This window comes from Ornithorhynchus anatinus, chromosome 5, assembly GCF_004115215.2.
Source record: "Ornithorhynchus anatinus isolate Pmale09 chromosome 5, mOrnAna1.pri.v4, whole genome shotgun sequence".
NCBI classification, from domain to species: Eukaryota; Metazoa; Chordata; class Mammalia; order Monotremata; family Ornithorhynchidae; genus Ornithorhynchus; species Ornithorhynchus anatinus.
Window position 1 is genome coordinate 96,035,962 of NC_041732.1, and position 24,673 is coordinate 96,060,634.

The 24,673-nt window shown below is 43.0% G+C and overlaps 1 protein-coding gene and 1 non-coding gene across 10 annotated transcripts in view; both read right to left on the bottom strand.

Moving 5' to 3' along the window:
• Nucleotides 1–24,673, bottom strand: part of PTPRM (protein tyrosine phosphatase receptor type M) — an 838,914-nt gene that overhangs the window by 220,706 nt on the left and 593,535 nt on the right. The gene's annotated exons all lie outside the window — the stretch shown is intronic.
• Nucleotides 8,285–8,422, bottom strand: LOC114812391. The gene has a single exon (XR_003760045.1). It is a non-coding gene; the product is annotated as a small nucleolar RNA SNORA7 (small nucleolar RNA).

Below are 24,673 nucleotides of genomic sequence, written 5' to 3' on the forward strand. Positions count from 1 at the left end.
CACCTGGAAAAATGGATATTCAGTACTTGTTTTCCCTCTTTCTTAGATTGTGTGGTTCATCAGTCAACCAATCAAATGCATTTATTAGGCATTTCCTGTGTGCAAAGCATCGTATTAAGCGTTTGGGAGAGCACAATGTAACAGAGTTGGTAGACAAGTCCCCTAACCATGTGGAACAGGGACTTGATTACCTTATATCTTTCCCAGCGCTTAGTACAACGCTTGGTAAACAGTAAGCACTTAACAAATACCAGGTGTCATTATTACATGTGCTTGGAATTTTTAACACTGAAAAATCACCTGTGTCTTAAAGCAATGGTTTCAGAGAGCAAACCAGAATTCTTCTGGTTTCTTCTCCTCACCTTCAATAATTCAACTGGGTTTTTTTTGTTTATTTTGCTTTTTAATGGTATTTACGTGCTATGTGCCAAGCATTGTTGGTAAGGAAATCAGGTTGTCCCACGTGGGGCTCACAGTCTTAATCCCCATTTTACAAATGAGGTAACTGAGGCTCAGAGAAGTTAAGTGACTTGCCCAAAGTCACACAGTTGACAAGTGGCGGAGCAGGGATTAGAACCTATGAACTCTGACTCGCAAGCCTGCGCCCTTTCCACTGAGCCACGCTGTTTTGAGATGCATCATCATGTAGACATGGGAGCCACCCACATCTATACACATCCCTGAATGTATACAACATTCCAGGTCCTGCTGGTCCCTGGCAAGCTTTAAGTTTCCACCCCTTAGCCATTTCTCCCTACTTCCACAAAAAAACCCCACCAAACTCCAGAGACCCCACCCAAATTCAGCTCTGCACCTACACCACCAGGAATATTGTTATCACAGGAGATATGCCATATTTGCTGGCATATGCCCATTATCATTACCAAAGTATCAGGCATACCCAGATATCTGTACCAAATCTAAGGTCACACTTTTCAGCGTGAAACTCCAGGACAGGCTTTGCTTGATGAAATCATCAATAGAATAGAATCTACATTTTGATTTTTCCAAGTCTGGCCATTTCCTATCCTAAGAGTACTGACCTTCAATAGTAATTCCATTATTAAGAGCCTAGGAAGGAAAAGGAGTTCATATATTAAATAACAATGGCTTTGAGACAGATTCTCGAATCTGTGACAAACCTTCACAACATCTTTAATCTGTAAAACTGAAAGGAGTATCTGGCTGGTTTGCTAAAATAGCTCTATCAGTCAATCAACAATGGTTCTTATTGAGTGCTTATTCTGTGCAGAGGCCTCTACGAGGCACTTGGGAAAGCACAATACAAAGTAGTTGGTAGACCAATCCCTACCAACAAGGAGCTTACGTTATAGTAACTGCTTTAAGGGATCAGTTTTAATCACGTCTGGGCATCTGTATTATATCTGCTTACATAGTGCCATGTAAGGATTTTTATTTTTTGTCAGGGAAAATGCTGATGTGACTTAGAACTATATTAGTGAAACCACAGGACAGCATGTGTCCTGATTAATCTTATGAACTCAGCATTACCACGTTGCCGAACATAATGTAGACTACAAATTTACGAATGTACAACCACCACTTCCAATAAGGACGAAAGATCGCTCATAAGCAGTTTCTTAATACAACTTCTTCTAACCTATGCAGAAAAGCAAAAGTTTCACAGTAGGGTCTCATGGAGTCACCCATGGTGATAAGATGCAGCAAATAGCCTCATCCAACAGTCTTGATGGTTGCTATTTCAGTTATCTAGCATAGTGTAGTGATTAGAACATGGGCCTGGGAGTCAGAAGGTCATCATGGGGTAGTGGATACAGCGCGGGCCTGGGAGTCAGAAGGTCATGGGTTCTAATTCTGGCTCTGCCACTTGTCTACTGTGTGACCTTGAGCAAGTCACTTTACTTCTCTGAGCCTCTGTTACCTCATCTGTAAAATGGGGATTGAGAACGTGAGCCCCACAAGGGACAGGGACTATGTCAAATTTGATGTGCTTGCATCAATCCCAGCCTTTAATTCAGTGCCTGGCACAAAGTGCTTAAAATACTATTATTATTGTTATTATTATTATTAATAATAATGACTCCACCACTTCCAATACTCTCAACATATACAGCCCTACAACATGGAAGAGGCAGACCAGCAGCTGGATGGTTAGAGACCGTAACAACGATAATGGAAGAACTTAGAAAGGTTACAAATTATGGCAGTAGACAGTATGTTCTGGAGAAAATATATCCATAGAGTCGCTACGATTCGGAAATGACTCGACAGCACTTGATTATAACAATAATACCCAAATTGAGGTGGCAACATAGTGCAAGACGCTAAGAGAATAATATTTAGAAGCAAGTTTAGTGGTTTTTGAAATTTCTTCCTTTAGGGTTTAAGAATTTTTTCCCTACTCTGTGAAATACTCTGTATTTCTTAAAATATGAGTTAAGTTCAGTAATACAATTGATTCTATAACAATGTGGGCTAGGAAACATTTACTGAGATCATGGGTTCCTGTTTCTCAGAAAGTGGGGAAATCATAAATGTGAATTTTCTTTTAGGGGGAATGGGATAGTTCTTCTTTTCCCTGAGTAAAATATGGGCTTATAAATAAGTTTAATAAAGGAGATTCTGGACACAATCTCATTCTCCAAAATTTTACTGTGTTTGAAGATGGACATTTCTTGGTCTTTATTCACCCTAATGCCTCTTTGACCTTAACAACCTACTAACTGCATCAGGCAACTTTATGATCCTTCTCTGCAGGTGTGATCATCCAGTTTGGAGAAGTTATTAAAAATGAAATAACAGTACAACATTTTCTTTCAGTTGCAGCAAAATGGACTTCCCTTTCTTCATAAGGAGAAACAACACACCCGAGGCATAGGCATCAGAAAACCTGAGATGAGCAAAGAATGCTATAAAGACAGATTCAGCAACCTCTGGATCCATCACTAGTGTATTTACATAGATGCTTTCTCCAAGAGGCCAAAACATTTTTTATCTTATTTTCTACCACTCCCATCTTCTTCTACAATAATAGCCTGCTATTTCCACATTCTCTCAGAATGGAAGAGCTGGTCTTCACCTAAATGGGGAGGATAGATTTAAGAATTTTTGCTACATCTGATAAAAGCCTTTCACTGACCTGTAGGGCACACTCCAAAATAAGCACAGCTCTCCTCATACACTGTTGGACATGGAACAATACGAACGGCTTTAATCTCTCGCTACTTAAGAGACGGTGATGCCCTCTAGGGTAGGAGTTTGGGGCCATTTTGAGATTGTTAATGGAATCAGTCCAACAACCTTCTTACATGAACCACTTGGCTCCTTCAGGTAAGTTATTTCCACCTATTGCTGGATCTTAGCAGATGGAAAAGACCCCTAAGGAATGTCACTAGTCTGGCAACCCTGGGAGTTTTGTACTATTGCTAGCAGATCCAAATCCTCAATTTGGAAGGGATAGTATTCCACTAGTGAGACAGAAACATTCTATAAACTTCCATAAATTTCCAAGTGTTTCCTCTTTATGCACTTGGGCGAAAAATCCCTTCCATTTCTCTGTAGTCCATTCCCCAGTCATTCATTTAACAAATAGCCTCTCTACCTACATCTCTCCCCTCAGCCTGACGCAGAACCCTCTTGGTTCATTGTTTAGACATGTGAGCCACTGTCAGGTGACATTCATTCATTCAAATGTATTTATGAAGCGCTTTTTTTTTTGGTGGTATTTGTTAAGCACTTACTATGTGCCAGGCACTGTTCTAAACACTGGGGTAGATACAGGGTAATCAGGTTGTCCCATGTGGGGCTCACAGTCTTAATACCCATTTTACATATGAGGTAACTGAGGCCCAGAGAAGTTAAGTAACTTGCCTAAAGTCACACATCTGACAATTGGGGGGGCGGGATTAGAACTCATGACATCTCACTGTGTGCAAAGGAACAAATTGGCCAGCACAAGGGCCTGGAATAAAGTCTAAGGGTGAATGCCTAGATAGATCTGTACTTAAGACTTAATAATAATGATAACAATAATAATATTTATTAAGTGCTTACTATGTGCCAAGCACTGAAGTAAACACTGGGGTAGGCACACATTAATCAGGTCCCACATGGGGCTCACAGTCTAAGTAGGAAAGAGAACAGGCATTGAATCCCCCTTCTGTAGCGGAGAGAACTGAGGCATAGAGAAGTTAAGTGACTTGTCCAAGGTCACAACAGCAGACAAGTGGTGGGACAGGATTAGAACACAGGTCCTCTGACTTCCAGGCCCATGCTTTTTTGACTAGGCTACACCGCTTGTACATTTGGATGCCGTGCCTTGCTTCTAGACTTTGTGGTGGAGAAACCCTGCCTGAAGAGGGAATCTTCCTAGAATTCCTTAACCTATCCTGAAAGGGGACAAATGTTCAAAGCAGCTTCCCTCCACCTGCCCCTCACCTACCCCAACCCCTCCCCCACACACCAGTGGTTGGGAATCTGAAAGAGCCTGTCTTCCTAAAGCTGAGAAACTGCAGCATTACTGCTCCCTTCTTGTAATGTTCATCGATCAATCAATGAATTAATGGTATTGAGTGCTTACTGTGTGATCAGTATTGTAGTAAGGGCTTGGAAGAGTATAATACATCAAGGTTGGTAGACACGTTCCCTGCCCACAAGGAGCTTACAGTCTAGAGAGGCAGCGTGGCTTAGTGGAAAGAGCATGGGTTTGGGAGTCAGAGGTCGTGGGTTCTAATGCCGGCTCCGCCATTTTTCTGCTGTGTGACCTCGGGCAAGCCACTAACTTCTCTGGGCTTCAGTTACCTCATCTGTAAAATGGGGATTGAAACTGTGAGCCCACATGGGACAACTTGCTTACCTTGTATCTTTGTACCTTAGAACAGTGCTTCGCACAGTAAGCGCTTAACAAATACCATAATTATTATTATTATTATTATTACAGGGGGAGTTCATAATCTTAGTTTGGGGGCAGGGAACACATCTTCCAATTTTGTTATATTGCACTCTCCCCAGTGCTTAGTAGAGTCAGCATAGCGTATTGGATAGAGAACGGGCCTGGGAGTCAGAAAGTTGTGGGTTGTATTACTGGCTCTTCCACCTGTCTGCTGGGTGACCCTGGGCAAGTCACTTCACTTCTCTGTGCCTCAGTTACCTCATCTGTAAAATGGGGATGGAGATGTGAGCCTCACATGGGACAGAGACTGTGTCCAACCTGATTTGCTTGTATCTACCGCAGCGCTTAGTATGATGCTTTGCACAAAGTAAGCGTTTAACAAATGCCATAATTATTATTACAGTGCTCTGCACAGAGTAAGCATTCAATAAATGTGACTGATGGATCAATTTGCCCATGACCTCTTCTTCCTGCATTTTGAAATGCTCCCATCAACTGTCGTGAATTTAGTCTTTTCTCTAAGTTGGTTCTCCCATACCTAGATTGTGAGTCCAATGTGCATACGTTGCATCTACTCCAACACTCAGCAGAGTAATTGTTCAATAAATACCATAACTGAAAGAGAGCTCCTTCAGAATGATGATCCCTGCATTCAAGAACCAGGAAGACTCCTCTTCGTCCTCTGCCATGTCTGGGGGCATTTGAGCCCTGGACTGGTCACTCTGGACTGCCTTTCAGGAGGCTTGGCAGCGGGTGCCAGGGTTGGGAGGAGGGATATGGAGGTGAGGCTCAATCATGGCTGGCTCAGTTCATCAAGCTCAGCAACGCCCGAACCGCTGCTCTGTGGCCAATCGCAGGAAGACAGGGCCTGGACCAGGTATTCTCCTCCACTTTAAAGACTTATTGAAGGCACATCACCCCCAAAAGGCCTTCCCTGACTAAGCCCCCTTTCCTCTTCTCCCACTCCCTTCTGCGTCACCCTCACTTGCTCCCTTTATTCATCACCCTCCTCCCAGCCCCATGACACATATCTGTAATTAATTTATTTATATTAATGTCTCTCTCTTCCACTAGACTGTAAGCTCGTTGTGGGCAGGGAATGTGTCAGTTTGTTATATTGAACTCTCCCAAGTGTTTATTACAGTGCTCTGCACACAGAAAGCACTCAATAAATTCAACTGAATGAATGGGTATGAACTCGGCACTGCATTTAGGGCCAGTAAAAGGCCTTAGAAGAAGAAAAAGGAAAAGAAGAAGCAGTGTCCTGTCTTTTAGCCTATAAACCACACCATGAGTTTTCCAAATTGAGTGTCTCCCTTATAAGGGTTGGCCCTGAAAGGCTTCATTGGAAACCTAACAATTAATCAATCATATGCATTGAACACTTACAGTGTGCAGGACACTGTACTAAGCGCTTGGGAAAATACAGCACAACAATATTAACAGATATATTCCCTGCCCACAACCTATCTCACGTAACCCTTCCTTTCAGACACCTGAAAGGAACTAAGATTCCAATCTATTAACCAGTCAACCAAAGGGTATTGAATGCTTACTGTGTGCCAAGCATTGTACAAAGCACTTGGGAGAGTTCAGTACAACTAGAGTAAAGAGTACTACTTCTAATAATTACAATAATCTCTCTTGCAGCTCAAGTGTGTTATAAGAGAGAAAACAACTTGAGTCTTGCAAAGACTGGCAGTACATCACTCTAAGCATAAGGCATTAGTAAGCTCGCCTGTAGGAAAAAAGCAGTATTTCAAAAGCCTGAAAAATAAAAAAGCAGCACAAAGCTGTCATTGAGGAGTGGGGCTCGGAATTTACTTTGAACAGATGGAATATGTTGTACGAACTCGGATAAGGCTGTGCTACTTCCCGTTCGTATTATTTCCAGGCGGACAAGGCTATAAATCACTCGGCTGGTGCAATCAAAACAAATAAATAAGGTCTAATAAATACCCATTGCTACCCTAGATGAGCCAAAAAGTTCCTATTCATGAAGGGACCGATCTATTTCTAGGCTGGGCTCCAACAGGCAATTGCAGAGCAGACTGCGAGCATTCTGTTTGGGCAGCGGCTTTGTGTTTACTGTGCTGCCCCTCAGGACAGTTTTACACAGAAGGGCGGGACCGAGTGCAGAGGAGATTCTACCAAATGTGCTCACTTTCATTCTTTAGTCCTCTCCCGGCTCCCAACTTTCACAAAAAGGCTGCTGCTTCTCACTCTCATAATGCTAATAACGATTTTAGCTGTGGAATTTGTTCAACACTTACTGTGTGCCCCACACTGTACTTAGCAATGGGATGGATTCAAGACAATCAGTTCAGACACAGGCCTGGCCCATATCGACCTCACGGTCTAATAATAATAATTATTATTATGGTACTTGTTATGTGATTACTAAGCGCCAAACACTATTCTAAGCACTGGGGTGGATATGAGTCAATCAGGTTGGACACAGTCCCTGTCATTCATTCATTCCATCATATTTATTGAGTGTTTACTGTGTGCAGAGCACTGCTCTAAGTGGTTGGGAGAGTATAACAATAAACACACATACTCCCTGCCCACATTGAGTTTAAAGTCTAGGGAGGTAGACATGGAGTTCACACCCTTAATCCACATTTAACAGATGAGGTAACTGAGGCCCAGAAAAGTTAAGTGACTTTCTCAAGGTCACAAAGCACACAGGTGGTGGAGCTGGGATTAGAATCCAGATCCTTCTCACTTCCAGGACCTTGCTCTATCCACTACGCCACGCTGCTTCTCTAAGTAGGAGGAAACAGAGATACAGAGAAAAATAGTAATTATTATGGCATTTGTTCTGCGCTTACTATGTGTCCAGCACTATTCTAAGTACTTGGGAACATACAAACTAATAAGGTTGGACACAGTCTCTGTCCCAAGTAGGGCTCACAGTCTGAGTAGGAGGTAGTAGGACTGAATCCCTACTTTACAGATGAGGAAACTGAGGCACAGAGAAGTTAAGTGCCTTGCCTAAAGTCACACAGCACAGTGGTAGAACTGGGATTAGAACCCAGGTCCTCTGACTCTCAGGCCTATGCTCTTTCCACTAGGCCATGTTGTTTCCAGAGAAGTTAAGTAACTTGCCTAAGATCAGGCAAGAAGGCCGTGGCACAGCTGGGATAAAGATCCAAGTCTCCTGACTTCCAGGCCTCTGCTGATTCCATTGTCTGGTCTTATGCTGTCGATCTGTCTCAGATCCATAGCGACGCCATGGGCACATTTCTCCCAGAACACCCTATCTCCATCTGCAATCGTTCTGGTACTGTACCCATAGAGTTTTCTTGGTGAAAATATGGAAGTGGTTTACCATTGCTTCCTTCCACGCAGTAAACTCGAGTCTCCGCCCTCGACTGTCTCACTGCCGCTGCTGCCCAGCATAGGGGAGTTTGTAGCAGATTTCCTTCCACTCGCTAGCTACTGCCCAAGCTAGGAATGGAATGGATAGGCCTTTGCTTGACTCTCCCTCCTGCAGTCGAGACTGGTAGAGTACTGGAAACTCTCCAGGTGCGATTCTGAGACGGGTGCTCATTCCATTAGGTCAAAAGAAACACTCCTCCCTTCACTTCTAATCCACATCAGCTCTCAAAGTGATGACTGACACTTTGGCAAGGTGACTGACCACACATGGCTCAGTGCTGTTGCTCTGGCTTTGAGGATGCCATAAAGAGAGCCCACACTCAGTACCTGAAAAGGGACAGAAGTGCCACACCAATGTTGAAAGGCAGGAGGAAGGGACTCAAAAGGGAGAGATAAGAGACAGGGTTTCACAGTCTGACCAAATTGAAACCCACTTAAGAGCAGAGCACTGAGATTAGGGAAAGTGGAAAACAAAGGGAGTGATGATAAGGCAGAAATCCAAGGTGGAGCTGCCTGTTTCTGAAAAGGCCTATGAAGGCCGATTATCATGAAAAAAATGATCAGGTGAGCTTGGATGCCCTGCCAGACCACAAGAGAAAAAATGACTCAAGTCAGAGCAAACCAGCGCCCCTAGACTGGTTGGAAAGCTGTTTTTCCTAATAGACCGTTCATGTTGAATCCAGTTTTTCTGTAATTTCTCCAGTTTATCCTTCAGAAGTGAGGGGCCAGTGTGCTCATTAAAATGCAAACCATTTGGGAAATAGCACATGAGTTTCCTTCACACTTGCCTCTTGTTTACTCCAACTCTCTGGCCTGCTTGGTGCCCACACGGAGGTATGAATAATGAATTTATGTACTCTTTTTTTTTTTTTTTAAGAAAAGTGAGAAACAAACGTGCTTTGCATTTTTTCCAGGAGTAAAGTATGCCGTCGTACCACGTCGGTTCCTCGATCAGAGTCTAAGCGTTGAATCTAATTTGCCCGGGAAGGAGTCGGATGCAGCTACCATTACCCTAATGCAAGAGAGCAATCCGTGGAGACGGAGTGCCCCAGAACACACCGTTCCTCCTTAATTGAAGCAGAAGGTTTCCCGCTTGGCCCTGCAGGCTGGATCAGCCTTCTCCACTCTGGACTCGTCTTCACATTAATGATGAGGCCATCCAGGATCTGCAAAATATCACTCTATGGAGAGCAACTGGTTTACAGGCTGGATGTTATCCTGCTCTATTTTATGTTTGTTATAGCCTACCAGGGTTCATGTGGGAAAATCAGAAATCTTACACATTTAATTGCATTATGAAGAAGGAAGAAAGAATGATCTTGAAAACTACAGAACTTAAAACAAGGGGAATCAGAAAATCAATTTTCAAAAACATAATAGCCTAGTTGATAATGGCAAGAAGGACTTATGTGTCATAATAATAACAGAATATTTGCTAAAGCTTATTATATGCCAAGCCCTGTATTAAATGCTGGGGCAAATACAATGTAATCAGGTGAAAGAACATGTTCTGTTAGAAAAATCTGATCTGCGACAAAATGGCAGACCTAATGGACCTTTGCCCACATCTTCTCTTTGGCCTAGGGCCCACTCTCCCCCCATAATGGATGCACCTCCACTCTCCCCACCTTCAAAGCTCAACTAAAATCACACCTCCACCAATTGGCTTTCCCTGACAAGGCCTTCTTTACTCTCATTTCCCCTTCCCCTGACATTGCCTTTGCACTTGGATTTGTACGCCTTAAGAACTTGATATTCACCCCACTCCTAGACCCACGACACTTTAGTACATCTCCCAATATTCTCCCGTTCCCTCATTTATTCATTTAAATTTCTGTCTCCCCATCTAGATTTTGAGCTTCATGCAGGCAGGGAATATATCTACCAACTCTTTGGTATTATTCTCTCCCATATGCCTAATACAGTGCTCGGAAAACAGTAAATCTTCATTAAATACCACGGATGGACAGACTGGAATGTCCTGTCAAGGAGTAGGGACAGCTTCAGCCCTGAGATCCCAGGGGGGAGAATCTGTGCCAAGGAATTTATTAAAGCACTGTTATTATGACACTCTCCTGTGGCTCAGTGGAGAGAGCCCAGGCTTGGGAGTCAGAGGTCATGGGTTCGAATTCTGGTTCTGCCACTTGTCAGCTGTGTGACTCTGGGCAAGTCACTTCACTTCTCTGTGCCTCAGTTATCTCATCTGTAAAATGGGGATTAACTGTGAGCCTCACATGGGACAACCTGATTACCCTGTATCTACCCCACCGCTTAGTCCAGTGCTCTGCACATAGTAAGCGCTTAACAAATACCAATTTTTTTTTTATAATCCCCCTGGGTCACAAACTGTAACAGGTGAGCTGGTGGGCAGAAGTGGACACAAAGACTTTTAACTTGTAGGACCCATTTATGTCCAAAGCAACTGTCATTAACTGAGAAGGTGGTTACCTTGGTAGCCTCTCCAGTCTTCAACACCCATGACAGTTTGCTACTTTTCTGGCTTCTTGCTGGGCCTGTTTTACTCACAGAATGTACTGGGGTGTTCTTAAGTCAAAAATTGTCATCACTAATGGTATAGCCTCACTAAGTTTGCCTTTTATGGTATTGGTTAAGTGTTTACTAAGCGATGGGGTACATACAGGCTTATCAGATTAGACACAGTCCATGTTCCACATGGACCTCACAGTCTGAATCCCCATTTTACAGATGAGGTAACTCAAGCAGAGAAGTTAAGTTACTTGTCCTACATCACACAGCAGACCAGTAGGGAATCTGGGATTAGAACCCACGTATTCTGAGTCCAAGACCCGTGTTTTATCCACCAGGCCATGCTACTCCTCCCTTGCTTGTATTCTCTTACTTGCCCAGGTGTGATTAAAACCCAAATTTTCTGATTCTCAAACCCGTGCTCTTTTTCCTGAACCAACAGGGCCTAGTTCATAGTAAGGGGTGGTAGAAGTACAATTTTCCAAGGGCCCACTTGATGCAATGCAATTTAGTAGGTACTTGGGAGCTACAGAGCAAAGAAACAACAAGTTCCCTGTTCACAAGGAATTTACACTTTTAACGAGGGAGATAAATATGAAAATATTTACAACTAAAGTGGTCAAAAAACATGAGGACCATATATGCAAGTGTCCTGAGGATGGGTATAAATAAGTGTTAGCTAGAGTTGGCTGATGGAATTATATGGCTCAGGGAACTGGGAGATTAATCAGGGAGGGCTTGTTGGAGGAGGTGGAATTTTTGGAGATCTGTGGTCTTTCTGATGTGGGGAGGGAGTTCCCAGCCAGGGAAACAATGTGAGTGATGGGGTGGAAGTGGAAGAGTCAAGAGTGGGTTACAGCAAGAAGCTCACTAGGCAGGAACAAAGACAGTGTCCTGAGGAATAGTGGGTGAGGACAGCAGGTGCGTCAAGTGCAGCCAAACTATGGAGAGTCCTGAAGACGACTGGTAGCAGTTTTTGATACAGAGAGACACAGGGAGCTGGCGAAGGGTTTTGAAGAGGAGAAATGATGTAGAGCATGTTAACTACGCTCTTGGGTCTGAAACCCTTAAGCATTCTGAATCTCTCCCCACCCCAGCCCCAGACACTTATATCCTTATACTCTGCTGCTTCCTCTATCTGTCATTGATTTTTATGGCCATCTCCTACATTAGACCGTTAGTTCGTTGAGGGCAGGAATTAAGTTTATCAATGGCGTTGTTCTGTATTCTCCCAAGCAGTTAGTGCAGTGCTCTGTAAACAATGAGGGCTCAATAAATGCCATTGATTAACTGACTGGAAGGTGATCCATGAAAACATGGCCCATCTCCATTCATTTTACAATTTTTTTCTGTTCTCTGTAAGACACAGTGAACGGATCTGCAAAAGGATTCTAGCTGTCAATATCCAATAGTTTTTACATAGTAACACATTCAGTGATTTTTGATGTACTTTCAAATGAGGCCCAGAGGTTGGCTGCTTTCTCTAGGGGCTTCTCACACTGGATCAATGATTTTAGGGAGCAGGAAAAATGATTCCCACCAGCAATCAATCGTATTTACTGAGCACTCACTGTGTGCAGAACACTACACTAAGTGCTCGGGGAAGTACAATATAATGAAGGTGGTAGACTCGTTCCCTGCCTACACCGAGCTTACAATCTAGAGGGGGAGGCAGACATTAATATAAATATTAAATGACGGCTATTTATATAAGTGCTGTGGAGCTGAGGGAGAGGTGAATAAAGGGAGCAAATCAGAGTGACACAGAAGGGAATGGGAAGAGAGGAAATGAAGGCTTATTCAGCGAAGACCTCTTGGAGGAGATGTGCCTTCAATTAGGCTTCGAAGGTGGGGAGAGGAATTGTCTGTCAGATATGAAGAAGGAGGGCATTCCAGGCCAGTGGCAGGATGTAGGCAAGAGGTCAGTAGCGAGATAGACAAGATTGAGGTACAGTGAGTAGATTGGCATTAGAGGAGCAAAGTGTGCGGGCTGGGTTGTAGTGGGAGAGCAGTGAGGTAAAGTAGGAGGGGGTGTGATGACTGAGTGCTTTAAAGTCAATGATAAAGAGTTTCTAAAATGTTAGAGTCCATCCTACTGCCATCTCTACAACTTGAGAGGGAGGTGGACGATTCATTGAGGATGAAAGGATTCAAAAAGAAAACCTTTCTGAAGGACAGGGCCAGTTAAAAGGGTTGAAGAAATGCAGCCTGACCTGAATTAGATCAGGTCTAATTCCTGCCTTTGTATTCAGTATTGCTACTGAAGAAGGGAAGGCTGAAAGGTAGTTAAATTCTTCGCTCCAAGCCTATCAAGGACTCTTACCCCAAAAGGGGAGAGCAACCATTCTCCACCTTTGCTAAAAGCAGAAATAGAGACAATATTCACAACCTGTAATACAAGGGATATCACTTAGATGGAAAGGAAGACATTTCTGACAGTGAGGATCATCAAACCCAAGAACGGCTTATTGAATGTGAAGGAAGCTCTCTCAGATGGTCATTAAGAGATTACAGATCCTCATCTGTCTCTGTCCAACAGTTCTTAGGTGGGTGATCAGGAAGACCTCATGAATAATGCTGTTTCCCACATTTTTCTGAGCTTTATTTACAAACCTGAAAGGCAGAATCGTCCCAGCACTCCTTTCCGAGTGTTCAATTAGGTGTAGAGGATGCCACTAAGACTAATTTCTAGTTGATTCTTCTATCCCAATATTCATTGCTAACCCATTTGCTGGGCTGCAAAACTTAACCGACTAGAATATGACCCAGTTGTTTCATCTGAAAGGCAAAATAAAACCCATTTTCTGCAAACTATGCTGGTGTGAGAATAATATTTAAGACTGACATTTACTTTAACGTTATGATAATGTGCTCCCTGTTATATACAGGAAGCATTTGGTATTTGGTTCATTATAGAATGGGATTATTCCCTTAAATATTTCCTGCTGAGTTTGCTCCAAAATTATAGGTTGGTTCAATACTACAGAATGCAGAAAAATGTCAGCTGCTGTTACAATGAATAGCTGCAAAAATTCCAGCTGTGTTCATGTAGTCCCTCTTTGTAGAAAGCCCAAGAGAAATACTTCCTGTGACTACATAAATTCAGATTGAAAGTGGGACTATGGCTACCTCTGCTGAACTACATGCCTTGTTAAGAAAAACAAACACAGAAAAATAAAACTCAGCACACTCCCTTCCACCTCCCTTCAAATTAATGAAAATCTGCCTAATTTTAAAAATTATTGACCAAAATTTCTGAAAATATCTTCCTTTTGGGAATCAGATTTATTTTTAACTAGTGGGATGTAAAGCTTCCCTTCTTTTTAGAGTGACTGGAAGAAAATGGAACCCCAATATGTCATTAAGATGTTAAATATAAGCATCTGAAACTGCCATCTGCATAAAAACTCCAAAAGGCCAATCAGATAAAGCATGATGTATTGCCAAATGCACACAATCCAGTTGCTTTTTTCAAGGGTAAAATGACTCCTTTAAAGAAATTTAACCAGTCTCTTGGTGCTCTTGGTGTTCTTTCAGTAGCCATAAAATACGTCCTAAATTATTCTATTGGAGGAGCTAACCCTGGCTTTGAGACTCTATGGAGTGTGACTGATCCGGCGGGAGCAGAAGGAAGACATTTTTTATGGTATTTGTTTAGCGCTTACTATGCGCGAGGCACTGTACTAAGAGCTGGGGTAGATATAAGCTAATCAGATTGGACACAGTCCACGATCCACATGGGGCTCACAGTCTCAATCCCCATTTTACAGATCAGATAGCTGTTGTACATTGTAAGCATTCAATTAATGCCACTCACTGATTGATTTTAGGGGCCAAACACTCACACTTCCTGGTTGCCACACCTTCCCTTCCTGGTTTTCAGCATTGACTGCAGCCTTGATGATGGCAGGGGAGGTAGCAGGACAGATGGGCTGAGGGGATGATATGATGGAGAGACAATGGGCTGGGCTCTATCGGGAGATGTTGTGTTGGATGGCCCTTTGGAAGCAAGTGGGTCTCCTAAATGCTAGTGGTTCTCTCTGATATCCAAATCAGGGCAGGAAAGAAGGCAGAAACTTGCATTGGCTTTCACCATTCCTCAGCTGCTTCTTCGGTCTCTCGCCACTGGCCTCTTGCACAGAGCTTTCCCCACACCTAACGTCTTCCCAGCTTCAAAGTCCTCCTCATGTCTCAACAAGAGAAGAGATAGTGATTTAAATTTACATCTTACTTTCCCAACCATTTAGTACAGTGCTCTCTGCACCCAGTGGGCCCTTAATAATCTTAGTAGGTGGACCGATTATAAAGTGGGAAAATGGGTGAGAAAAGACTACACTCACAAGATATACTATTGGAGCTCCAGTGTTAAAGTGATGAACGTTGATAGGTCCTCTTTCTTTTCTGTGTGGTTGTTGAGAGAAAAAAAGCAAAAAATAGTCAGGCCAAAGTCCACATGGTAGTTATGGGGTACTGAATGCTCGGGAGGCCTTCCATGGATCCAGTTCTTTTAAGTCACTTAAAAGTAACGTGTATCAGGCCAGAAACTAATATGAACAAGTATTCTTGGTATTGGTATTCACCAACTTCCACCAAACTAAAATTAACCTGAAATTTATTGAGTGTTTACTTTGTTTCAAGCACTGTACTAGGTGCTTGGGAGTGAGTCATGCAGCAGAGTTATTAGAAACATTCCCTGCACACAGGGAGAAGCAGCAGGTTGAAGTGGATAGATCATGGGCCTGGGAGTCAGAAATTCATGGAGGAGTCAGAAGGTCATGCATGGATTCTAATTCTGGCTCTGCCACTGCTCTGCTGTGTGATCCTGGGAAAGTCACTTCATTTCTCTGTGCCTCAGTTACCTCATCGGAAAAATGGGGATTGGGACAGTGAGCTCCACATGGGACAGGGACTGTATCCAACTTGTTTTTCTTGTACCCCATCACAGCGCTTGATACAGTGCTGGGCACATAGTAAGTGATTAACAAATTCCATCATTACTATTATTATAATGATGATAGGATAAATAAGGCCACCCATACCATTCTTCCATTCCCTCTCTTACAGGCCATCTGCCTGAATGGCTGTCCAGTTATCTTCAATCTTCTGTGGGAATGGAGGAGACATATTTTTCTATGCCTTCTTTAATCCCAGATTCAAAAAATGCTGAGGTAGGGGATGTCAATGAGATGCATCTGGATAATCCATTCCTCAGGGAAACATTTCCTAGAGAATTTTCAGAACCCAGACATTCTCAAAACTACTTCTACTAAAAGGAATGACTAAAACAAGTACATAAGCAATCTTACCTCCTGAAGAGTGGATGCTGCCGCCATACAAAATAATTCTTTCGCTTCTAACAAAGAAACATTTACTACCACAGGTGAAGGTGGGAAATAGATTCAGGAACAAGAGTACAGGAGTAAGCAGCGAAAAAAAAAATCCCACCAGCAAAACTAAAGTAAATTAAAGGGGAAGAATGCAGAGTCAGGGGGACAAAGTAACGATGCTTTATACAGTATCCTAAGGAATCCTAATCCATAAATAATTCAAAACTACGACCTACAAAGGGTCTTCAGCCCACAGCAAAGGATATGATTAATCAAATCTAGCTAGGACATGCCTTGCTTGAAGGGTCTAGCAGCCTTTATTTATCGTAGGGGTTAATTTGCCATCCTGAGGGTCACCAGTTTTGATCTTTTTTGCTCGACTGGCTTCTGGTGTTTCACTAATCGGAGCATAATCTTTCGTGAGTAACAACTGTGTGCGTCTGGATTTAATTTCTTCATATGACCTTTTCACTGATCCTTTCAACCCAGGGCTATTTGGCCGCTCAATCGACATTACAAATGATTATCTTATAAGTGTCACAGTACACTTTGTTTCTTACTCTATTCCTATACAGCACATGCAGTCAACTGCCTGGATTAAAGAAGAAATTAAAAACCAATCTTATTTATTATCTATCCAATGCTTTTTGGCACTATGTAATAAAGTTTGAAAACAAGATGATGACTTTATACATCACCTGGAACTTCCAGCAAATGGCTTAAACTCTTGTGTAATTGGGAATTCATCACATGATTCCCTCCAATGAGTTTAATGGTCATGGGAAAACAATGATATGAACACATAATAACATTTAAATTTTCGAGCATGTGACCCTGGTTAAGCTTAGCCCCTCATTTCTAAATAGGCTGAAGCCACTACCGTACAATGCCCTTAATTCACAGAGCACAAAGCCTTGAACCAACAGAAAATTATTATTTGGGCCACTTAGCTATGAAACAAATAAGTCCTTTCCCTCAACCTTTGGTGAAAAGTGAGAAGCAAGCGGTAATCAGCAAGGGCTGGGCGGCTCCCAATTACACCTGCTTTGTGTTTTGGATGAGCAAGGGAAGTTGACGAGCATTTCTCTCTGTCATTAAAACCAGTCCTGGCTCCACTAGATCCCTGGCAGGGCAATAACTGCAAGATTCAGAGAACTGATGCTTCATCACACTGGACCAATGATGTTAACTGTCCAGATACGTTGGCCTCGCCTTGTCATGCTGAGTCACTGTGCCTTGTTTGGGGTGATACATTTTATAACAATCCAGTCAAACCTGCCTCACTTCATTCACTTTATTTATCTGATCAAAGGATGAATGGGTGGAAGGTTTTCAAACTGCAAGCAGGACGCCATCAGATCAAACACAGGCAGAAAAGAGAGATTTGGAGAGGAAATATATTTAGGCAGAGGTATGTTGACATCATCGTAGCAGATCCAACGCAGAATAAATTGTTTCATGCAAAGATACGTTCAGAGTTCTATTTTTTCCCTTCTGAGACATGAGGACATTTCTAGTCATCCTTTTTATCTCCCCAAACTATGCGCTGGGATTATACAATAAAGTATTTTGCAAATGTCGTTCTTACAGGCAACACTGCTTTCTCCTTTAAGACTGGAGGTCACTGAAAAGCTGAATAATAATATTGCAAATTAATTTATCTTGATAATGGCATAACAACCATAATTAGCTGCAAATCCTTTTGCCCCATTTGTATTTGCTGAATTTGCCTTAATTACCCTGCTGCCTAATTATGAAGCTCGATCTAGAGAAGAACTCACAAAAGCCAATGGTGCAGAAAGCAGAAGTCGGTTTATTCCACTTCATGAATTTACTACTTTGGAACCCTATAGCAAGCCAGTTGGAACAGAGTCTGAGGGTGAGGTCATTAACATGTAAACAGTGTCAGATTGAAGGCACATGGCAATGACCTACCATGCTAATAAAAAGTGATATTGAGTTTACTAATTCAGATAAGGGGGCAGAGATTGCCTTTTCTCCAAATTGCAAAGACTGTCACAGAAACAAATGCTTGGACCTTGTTGCAATTAATTTGCTTCTCGTTCCTTTAAAGTTCTAGTTGTAGATTTAATTAAAGCTTTCACAGATGGGGGCACATTGGGGATGTATCTAAGTTTAATGGCTGCTTCATATGAATGAAAGAAGCGGTTGAGGTAATGATTCAAATACTGAGGCAGAAAGCAGAAAGATATGTTTAATAAAAATGCATTATCGCACTCACTTATTCCAATGAAAAAGAATAACTACTAAGAGACATCAAATGACTAAGAAAAATCATACCTTGCCCATATGTTTTTTTTTCCCTTCTTGCTCCACTGCTTCTGTGTGAAAGAGTAGCCTATGAAACTCTTTAACTGCCACTCAGCGGTATTCTCAAAAGATGAAGTCTTAGAGAAGTGTCTGTCGCTGGAATACTTATGCTTTCTCCATGAAGAATAATGTTCTTTGCTATGCTCAGAAATATTTTAGCTGAATATGAAACCTACATCATAAGCATCCTGTCACGAACTTATGTTTACTTTTCTAAGTGCTCAGTACGTGGCATTGTACCCAATGGGTGTCCAGTAAGTATCATTAGTATTATCACAATAGTACTTGCTATGTGCTTTCTGTGGGTCCAACACTGTTCTAATCCCTGGGGTACATGCAAGTTAATCAGGTTCATTCGTTCAATAGTATTTATTGAGCACTTACTATGTGCAGAGCACTGTACTAAGTGCTTGGAATGTACAATTCAGCTGTACACAGTCCATGTCACACAAGGGGCTCACACCATCATACTAATCCTAAATTGACAGCAGAAATCCCCCCTGCCACCATTTAAAATGAGGCCTTGTTTTCTGCAGTGACTCTCAACAAGCTTTAAAAGAGGTCTGAGGCAATCCTTGACAAGTCACTAGGCAGAGACAGCTTTGTCTCTTGCTGACAACAAATTCCCAGGGTGGAGTGAAAAAAGAGAGAAGAGGAAGGAACGGAAGGAAACAGGGTCTGTGTTTTTACCTCTATATTTAAAGTTTCCTCACAGGAGAATTTTCTTACAAAACCATCACCCTGAAGGGAAAATTTCTAAGAAAAGATTAAGGAACAATGGAAGAAAACTATCTCCTCATACACATGAGCTGGTCCCGTGGAAGTTGACTGCTGGGGTGATAATTTCAATGACATTTATTGAGCACATACTGTGTGCGGAGCCCTGAACAAAGCATTTGGGAGAGTACAATATGACAAAGTTTACAGATACATTCCCTACCCACAATGAGTTTACAGTCTAGAGATGAGCTTACAGTATACAGATTTGCCACAGAATGTCTAGGTGTTTCTTTTGGTTGGCTTGACCCTGCCACTTTCAAGTTCAAAAAGATTTCTTCTTACTCCTGTGATGTGGGATTTGGTTAACACCACTTTAGCATTCTCCCAGCCCATACCCTTTATGCTCTCTTCTCATTCTGAATCTTTCTAGATGCAGCATGGCCTAGTGGAAAAAGCATGGGCCTGGGAGTCAGAGGACATTGGCTCTAATGGTGGCTCTGCCACATGACTGCTGTGTGACCTTGGGCAAGTCATTTAACTTTTCTGGGCCTCAGTTACTTCAACTGTAAAATGGGGATCAAGACTGTACCCAACCTACTTACCTTGCATTGACTCCAGTGTTTAGAACAGTGCTTGGCACATAGTAAGAGCTTAACAAATACGACGATTATATCGTTGTTACTCTAAACTGGTTCCATTTCCAAGACCTGAACTCTTCTGCTAACCCTCATGTGGCAGCTGTTACAATTCCGGATCCTCTTGTGGCACTTCTAATAATAATAATAATAATAATGTTGGTATTTGTTAAGTGCTTACTATGTGCACAGCACTGTTCTAAGCACTGGGGTAGATACAGGGTAAGCAGGTTGTCGTCTCACATGAGGCTCACAGTCTTAATCCCCATTTTACAGATGAGGTAACTGAGGCACCGAGAATTTAAGTGAGTTGCCCATAGTCACACAGCTGACAAGTGAAAGAGCGGGGTTCGAACCCATGACCTCTGACTCCCAAGCTGCTCTTTCCACTGACCCACGCTGCTTCTCATAATAATAATGACGATGGTATTTGTTAAGCACTTATTATGTGACAGGTACTGTACTAAGCGCTGGAGTGGATAGAAGTAAATTGTGTTGGACACAGTCCCCATCCCATGCAGAGCTCACAGTCTCAATCCCCAATTTACAGATGAGGTAGTTTATATGTAGCCATTTGCTGCTACCAGTTCTGGACTCTGAAGGCTGCTGCATTTTGCCCTTGCAGAGTAGATCTGGGTCAAGGACCCTTTCCCAAGTATATTAGAATGGAATGACATTGGTCCATCTGGGGGGACACTTTTCCCCCTTCAAACCCACTTTCCTTGTTGATGACAGGGTCAGAAGCACAAGTGGAAGTGTCTAGGGTCGGAACACTGGGGAGATTTACGCTCTGAGTCCCTCATGGTCCCCTGGTGGAAGAAACAGTAAATCCATCATGGCCTCCAGGCCCCCTCAAAATTATCGCAGGATGTCAGAGGGTTAGAGAACCACAAAGAAAGCCTTACAGATCCAACAGTTCAAAACCAGTCTCTCAGCACAGACTGGCCCAAAACAGTACACAGTGATGAATAATTTCCAGATTAATGGGAATCAATCTTGTGTTTTAACAAAGAACTTGAATGTCAAGAAAACTGAATTTCACACAATTCCGTGCACTGCACTAGAAAGGTGCTCAATAAACTATTTAGTTACAACCACTTAATTCAACCATTCTTGTCAAAAGAATTCCACATTACAGTAATAATAATAATAATGTTGGTATTTGTTAAGCGCTTACTATGTGCAGAGCACTGTTCTAAGCACTGGGGTAGATACAGGGTAATCAGGTTGCCCCACCTGAGGCTCACAGTTAATCCCCATTTTACAGATGAGGGAACTGAGGCACAGAGAAGTTAAGTGACTTGCCCACAGTCACACAGCTGGCAAGTGGCAGATCCGGGATTCAAACCCATGACCTCTGACTCCCAAGCCCAGTCCAGTGTCTTTCCACTGAGCCACGCTGTACACACAGAGACAATAATTTCCACAGCCCTCATCACCCAACGTCATCACTGAAAGCAGCATGATGCAGTGGCTAAAGCATAAGCCTGGGAGTCAGAAGGTCATGGGTTCTAATACCTGCTCTGCCACTTTTCTGCTATATGACCTTGAGCAAGTCACTTAACTTCTGTGTGTCTCGGTTATCTCATCTGTAAAATGGGGATTGAGACTGTGAGCCCCATGTGGGACAGGGACTGTGTCCAACCTGATTTAAGAGCCCGGGCTTCGGAGTCTGAGGTCATGGGTTCGACTCCCGGCTCTGCCACTTGTCAGCTGTGTGACCGTGGGCAAGTCACTTAACTTCTCCGTGCCTCAGTTACCTCATCTGTCAAATGGGGATTAACTGTGAGCCTCACGTGGGACAACCCGATGACCCTGTATCTACCCCAGAGCTTAAAACAGTGCTCTGCACATAGTAAGCGCTTAACTAATACCAACATTATTACATTATTATTATTTGCTTGTAACCACCCCTGTGCTTAGTACAGAACCTGGCACATAATAAGCACTTAACAAATACCACAATTACAATAATAATGACAGTAATATTAATATTTGTTAAGTGCTTATTGTCGGCCAAGTGCTGTAGTAAGCACTGGGGTAGGTACAAGATAATCAGGGTAGGCACAGGGAAGGGGACACGATTCTTGTCTTCCAGGCATTTACAAGCTAATATACCCAGGTTCTTTGTAAATAAGAGCAACGGCAGTGATCTCAAGAAGCTTACAATCTAATGGGGGAAGCAAGCAAGCACAGAGTATGTACGAATGATGGAAGCATGAGGATGGATGAGGACATAATTAGCAGGAGCAAGAGTGCCAGGGTGAAAAAGATGAATAATCAGACCTTTATATATGGGAGTGAAGATGCTGAAGATGGGAGTGAATCCAGCAGGGCTAAGGATGGTTTGGGGAGAAGCCTTCCTAAGGGTGGGAATGGAGAAATAATAATAATGATGATGGTATTGTAAAGCACTTACTATGTGCCAAGCACTGTTCTAAGCACTGGGGTAGATACAAGATAATCAGGTTGCCCTACGTGGGGCTCACAGTCTTCCTCCCCATTTTACAGACGAGGTAACTGAGGCCCAGAGAAGTTAAGTCACTCGCCCAAAGACACACAGCTGACAAGTCGTGGAGCTGGCATTAGAACCCATGACTTCTGACTCCCAAGCCCATGCTCTTTCTACTAAGCCATGCTGAGAAAGAGGATGGGGCTGGGAGGAGCAAAACCTGGTACTATGATCCACTAATAGATGAGATGTTCTTTTCATTCATTCATTCAAAAGTATTTATTGAGCACTTACTGTGTGCAGAGCACTGTACTAAGCGCTTGGAATGAACAAGTCGGCAACAGATAGAGACAGTCCCTGCCGTTTGACGGGCTTACAGTCTTCCCCTTGACTCTATTTATTGCCATTGTTCTTGTCTGTCCGTCTCCCCCGATTAGACTGTAAGCCCGTCAAACGGCAGGGACTGTCTCTATCTGTTGCCGACTTGTTCATTCCAAGCGCTTAGTACAGTGCTCTGCACATAGTAAGCGCTCAATAAATACTATTGAATAATAGGGCAGGTGAGGGGCAACAGGGATGCCTGGTGGATGCTGATAGGGGGAGAGAGGACAAATTCAACAGACTGGAGAGGCAGCATGGTATAGTGGATAGAGCAAGGGGCTGGGAGTCAGAAGATCATGGGTTCTAAGCAAGTCACTTAGCTTCTCTGTGTCTCAGTTACCTCATCCGTAAAATAGGGATTAAAAACTGTGAGGCGTATTTGGGATACGGACTGGGGCCAACCCGATTACCTTGTATCTACCACAGCGCTTAGAAAAGTGGCTGCCACATAGTAATAAGTACTTGACAAATACCATAATTATTATTATTATTATGATTAGACGGTAAGCTCCTTGAGGGCAGGGAGCATGTGTTCCCAACTGGCCAGAACGGTGCCCTGCCCACAGTCCTACTCAATCGATCCTGAGGATGAGGATGATGGTGATGAGTGGCAAGTGTGCACCAAGTCTCTCCATTTTTCACACGGCCTTCCCTCACCCTTCACGTACGTCTGCTGGGCATCATTGGCTGGCTCTGCCCTGCCCATCTGGCCCACAACCAAATATTTCCGGTACAAAGAGCCGTTCATATGCACTGGCCCCATGCAGGCCCAGGCTCTGACTCTGAGCAGGCTGGGTTGCGGAGAGGATCACAGCCACAGGCCCAGCACCTTCCAGAGGGGTCTTTAGTCATTCCATTCACACTGAGCTGCTCACAGGGATCAAAGAGAACAAGAACAAAAGGGGTAAGACAAACCAACCAATCAGCTCCAAACCCTGCGGCCCAAATAGTCTCCCTGAGAAGACTTCCTTTCCCCAATGATTGACATTTCCCTGAGGCTAATGATTATCCATCTAGTCACCATCCCCCACCTCCCCTCACCCTACACCACCCAGAGTGTTAAAGAAGATAGCTCGGGTTAGGCATTTTCAATAGCATTCAGGAAGAGGTAGAAGATTAAAGCTGAAAAAAAAATTATTTAAAACAGTGACTCAGAAACCACCAGGTACAATACCAGCTGAAGGAACACTGGTGGTATATAAAAGGAATACCCCTTTTAATGTGCCTTGGGTTAGGTGGTATATGAACTGATTACTCTAAACACCTCCCAGATATCGAAGCCACAAAGTTCTTCTTTGGCTCCACCACATTTTCCTCTGCTTTTCCCCTTCTTCCCTCCCTCCACTGCACAGAGATCCGAGCTGTTTACAAAGCAACATTTCCTCATTTCTCACAGCCTACACCCATGGCAGACCGGTGGCATCTGGTTCAATATTTCATTAAATCCTCCTGAAAACTAACAGTTCAATCTATTAGAAAACTACAGTCCCTAAGCAACATAAATTACCCAGCAAGCTGGGGCTGATTCATACAGCATAACCCATTTTCTGTTAAGACCTTTCGAGCTAAAGTCTTGAAGCATATTCTGGATTCTGGAATATTGTTCCAAGCCCATCTCTTCCTTTTGACAGCACACACTGAAACTTGGGTGAGAATGGGTCAAATCTCTCCAGAAAGTCTATGCAGGTTAAACCTAAAATGGATGATTTTCACATGCTGTCTTAATTACCATGCATCTAAAATAGAACCTGCATTTTTAACCACTCTGGTAGCCTGAGGGTCCATCTATTCTCCACTTAGCCCCCAGCAAAATGACTGAAGCGTATTCAGATTATGGCCCTGGCTGAAGCTTGTGTTCAATAAGAAAAAACCGAACCAAAACTTGGAGCCGGGTAATTTATTTACGCTGCAGGGCATTTGCTGGGCTCCAGTAGCTATGAATCTGAGAGAGAAGAGCTCCATTTTGGACTGGGCTTGCCTTGACCATCTTTCCTTACAGCAAAGTCAAACACTTTGAATTGTGGGTCATAGTCACTTCAAAGCCTGAACTCCCTTGGAAACAACAACCAACTACTGGATCACA